The sequence below is a fragment of the Peromyscus californicus genome, unplaced genomic scaffold (assembly GCF_007827085.1).
Source record: "Peromyscus californicus insignis strain IS unplaced genomic scaffold, ASM782708v3 Scaffold_6__1_contigs__length_162567912, whole genome shotgun sequence".
Classification (NCBI taxonomy): Eukaryota; Metazoa; Chordata; class Mammalia; order Rodentia; family Cricetidae; genus Peromyscus; species Peromyscus californicus.
This window is the reverse complement of record NW_026294584.1, coordinates 76,710,329-76,714,833: the sequence shown is the minus strand read 5'-3', so window position 1 is coordinate 76,714,833 and position 4,505 is coordinate 76,710,329. Positions and strand designations below refer to the sequence as shown.

At 37.5% G+C, this 4,505-nt stretch overlaps 1 non-coding gene across 1 annotated transcript; it reads right to left on the bottom strand.

Annotated features, from left to right (window-relative positions):
* Window positions 1-677: 677 nt before the first annotated feature.
* LOC128100200 (U6 spliceosomal RNA) lies at window positions 678-784 on the bottom strand. The gene has a single exon (XR_008214715.1). It is a non-coding gene; the product is annotated as a U6 spliceosomal RNA (small nuclear RNA).
* Window positions 785-4,505: the final 3,721 nt, after the last annotated feature.

The window sequence follows — 4,505 nt, the reverse complement described above, 5'->3', positions numbered from 1 at the left end:
GAACTGAATTGTATTGCAAAACAAAAAATAAATAAATAAATGACATCTGAGTTTACCAAAAAAAAAAAAAAAAAAAAAGAATCATGATTTACCCAAAACTCAGGTTTGAAATTGCAAAAAAAAAAAATTTAATCTAAATACTCATTCCATACATTTATACTATAGCTTAAACCTTCTGACTGAGATAAGCATGTGAGTATAGTCCATGCGGAGGCAAAAGACCCTGGAAATACTCCACCCAGCCTGTGGAAACTAAACAGAAAATAACCTACATCATTTTTTTTTAATGAGAAACGCAGCATTATTCCCCAGAAATTGATAAAGATCTAGTTAAAGTTGAAGATCCACCCTGTGGGTGCTGAGAACTGAGCCTAGGTCCACCGCAAGAATAGCAAGTGTGTAGAACTCATCTCTCCAGCTATAATAATGCTCATTTGATGACTGAAGAAAATAGATTTAGGGGCTGGAGAGATGGTTTAGTAGTTAAGAGCACTTGCTGTACTTGGAGAGGACAGGGATTCAGTTCCCTGCACCCTCAGTGGAGCTCATATCCATTCATAACTCGCATTCTAGTTGACCCTATGATGCCCTCTTCTGACTTCCACAAGCACCAAGTAGAACCTTTGGGGATGTGTTTTATATCTGTGCAAAGCACCCCACTTGAGGCTATGTGTCTTTTTTCTGTGTAATGCTTCATAGATTTCAATGTCGTCTTTGTAGAAGGACCATGCAAATCTTCCTTGTATTGTTCCTAGTTTAAGATACATGCTGCTGAGGCAGGCACTAAGTACTTTGATACACATGATGACAAACTTTTTATCAACTCACTGGAAAAACCACTGAACTAATTTGCTTGATTTAACATGCATGGAAACAAAATTAACTGTAGTTCACGAAGATTTCTATTCTATAAACTCACAACAACTAGGAATAGTGATATTAAAGTACTTCAGAAGCTAATTTTCTGCTGTTGGGAAGGGTTAATTCAAATGTTAGACACTCCATCAAAGAGGCTTCCTTTTCATTTTATCTCTCAGTAGTGTGCATTCTAATTCTGAAAGGGAATCGTAATTCACTTTACATACAGCATGCAATATGTAACCTGATTTTAATTTGCTCCACAATGGTTAACTTCTACATCTGAATGCATGCTAATATAGCAACCTTTGTCCCTCTGGGCTTGAAAATTTATCTATATTTTTCCTAATCAAATGGGTATTCTGTTATCTTGCAATCTGACCAGGTTTTATCTTACTCTGTATTTGGAAAATGACCATGAATTGAAATCATGCAATCCATGAAGACTGTACAATAATGCTCAAAACTCCAAGTTCATTCTCAGATTTCCTCTCTTCCACAAAAACCAGACAAGTGAAGTCTTTTGCTGTAGCTCTTCTCACAGTCTCCCCAGGGGTTTCCTGCGTGCCATGATAGTTTGTATGTGGAAGCCAGAGAACAATTTTGTAGAGTTGTTAATGCTCTTTTCATTTTACATTGGTTTTGGGGATAGAACTCTCTTTTCCAGACTTGCATAGCAAGTCCATTTACTCACTATGCCATCTCACCAGCCCCACCAGTTGTACTCCACAGGGGTGTATCTACTGAATGTGTTATAATCCCTGAGTAACCTGTGGAACAGCCTGTGCTTTCTATCCTGCTGAGCTGATTGACACTTGTTTTACAGGCTGAAGTTATTATACCCCCACCCGCTTCCCACTGAGTTCTTCTTATGGTAGAATCACTCATTCCAGAACAGCACACTTAGTGGTTTTGTCCATACTTCCTGGTTTTGTCAGTCCCACAACTCTGAATACCTAATCTCTCCATTAAATCTCTATTGGCTCTTCAAAATTCTCTTCAAATGTCGTCTACCTTATTACATTCTCTCCCTCGAGATGTCTAATCATAACTGCTTACACATTTCATGGACATCCTGCAGTGTAATAATCTCTAGCATCAGGAATGTGTGTGATTTAATTTTAACTTGACTTTCCAATGCTTAAAATAATATCTGACCTAAGAAACATGATCAATTAAAATTTCTGAATTCAAGAGTTTTATAAACCTTTCTTTAAAAAAAATAATAAAGGGGGGGTGGGTTGGGAGGAATGTTGGGTGGTGGGAGGAGGGAGGACAGGGGAATCTGTGGCTGATATGTAAAATTAAATTAATTATAAAATAATAAAATAAAATGAAAAGAAAACATTACTTAGTCTTCTTTCTTCTCTGAACTTCCAGAATGATCTAAGATTTCAATAACATTGTCAATCAAATTATTAGAATATTTCATTTACCACCTGTCATTCACTCAAGTAATTCAAAGCTGTTCTTTGAAGACTTACTACGCAGAAGACACTGAGAATAATAAAGTAAGCAGAATGAATTCTTACCTCTGAATCTGTGAAGGCTATAGTATAATGCAATAACAATTTTCACACCTGAAGTACAAACTATCCCGATGAATAAAGAAGAAGTGGGGAGGGGAGGAAGGAAGGAAAGAAGGCAGGAAAAAGGAGAGACAGATTCTGGCACCGAGGAAGCTGAGGCAGAAGACTCATGAGTTGAAGACTAGTCTGGGCTCCAAACAAGATTCTGGGTGGGGCAAGGTCATGGTGTGTGTGTGTGTGTGTGTGTGTGTGTGTGTGTGTGTGTGTGTGTGTGTGAGAGAGAGAGAGAGAGAGAGAGAGAGAGAGAGAGAGAGAGAGAGAGAGAGAAAGAGAGAGAGAGAGGTGGGGAGCAGAGTGCAAGTTGGGGTAGGAAGAGGAGGAAAGAGAAATATGAACCACAGGGAATTGTGCCTGCTTTGATAGGATAGAACATCAAATGAGTGTCAGAACCCTATCCAACAGCTTATTCATAGAATCTGTAATTTTAGTTCGTTAGAGGTAGGGAAAACGGTTTCAACAGTGTTCACATAGATTCAGATGAATAGATCATCTCTGGAAAAAGTGCAAAATTACTACTATATTAACATGTCTGGAAAAACAAAAATAAGATAAAAGTAAGTCAGAAATATATGACAGAAGACAGAAGAGAAACAATAAAAACTAAGTGCAGAAATAAATTCAGAAAAAAAGAAACTATAAAGAAAAGAAAATTTGGCTTCTCATATATTTAGCACTGCAAATGTTATGGCTCTTACCCCGTAGCTGGCACATGTTCATCTTCTTGTACCAACAATGAAAAACAAAATGAAACTTTATGTTTAGAAATTATAATTATGATTCTTAACATAATTGGGACTTTAAACTTTATTTTTTGTAAAGGACCATACTTGGGAGTTTTCTTGGATTTCTAAGACTTAGTCTTTGTTGAGACCATCAAGTCTATTGTGTTTTGAGAGATGAACCACTAACAATGCAAAAACAAAGGAGCTGCTTTTCATTAAAGTTTTATTTAAAAGACAGTTCTCCATCCTGTTTGCCACCCCTACTTTATAGCAAAATGTTCTATGAACTGCATACATCACTTAGGCAAATTGCTGCCATATCTGTATGGGCCACAGTGTGTCCCTCACAGGTTTAGGTGCATGTTATGTTGGGCTTTGGTGTGCAAATATTTACAAAGGTCACATACATCTTGACTACACTGCAATTTCTACCCTTCACTTTATCTAAGACAACATGAGTCACACAGATGTCAGCTTTTTTTTTATAGTACCTAACTTTGAACAGCCCATGATGCACCTTATCATAGTTTCTTTAATAATGTACTCTCAATAAAAATAACAAGTTTTGTGTGTGTATATATCTCTGTGTTATTTAAGAACATCACCCCCCACACTATGACTCTGAGGCTTCAGCTATTAATATGACTTTGTAGATGCAGTTCCAGTCATTTAATTCTTCACTTTTGTTGTCGTCTCCATGGACATCGTGCCCAAGAGATAGGCTAATACTATTATCTGGTTTCCAGTGAAACACACAGTGTAGACATTTCCAAGAGGGTTTCCTTAATTGGAAATGTATTTTTTCCCTCTAGGGAGATTTTTAGGAGAAAGATTGTGCGCAGTTGGCCCACTGTTGTTGTGGGTACTAACATTTCTCCTAGTTGAGCATTCTGTCAGTAGTTTAGGATGACCCATTTGTACTCCGTAGCTGCCTCAGTTAACACTTACAGGACCTTTCTCAGCTCTTTAAGGTTAGAAGGCAAGCAAGGATGTCTTGTGGACATAGATGTCTGGATATTTACAACATAGATGTCCCAATGGGTCCTATTAAGTGAATAGGAGATGTTTCCCATTTATAGAAATAGGCACTGAACCAATTTTTTTTCCCCAAAATTGAGGTTTGTATTACACAGTCATTAAGTCTGAGGGGAGAAATGAAATTGACAACTAAATTATAGTCAGAAGTCCATGCTAAGTACCAGCGTAAACCATTTCCTGGGGTGCAAATGTGGAGTAATTTCAGTGTTTGATGTGTTAATCTGATCCTACTAGCTCTCTCCAGGTGGAGCTGCAAATGAAGCCTGAGAAATCAATGGAGAAATTGAACCCAGACAGG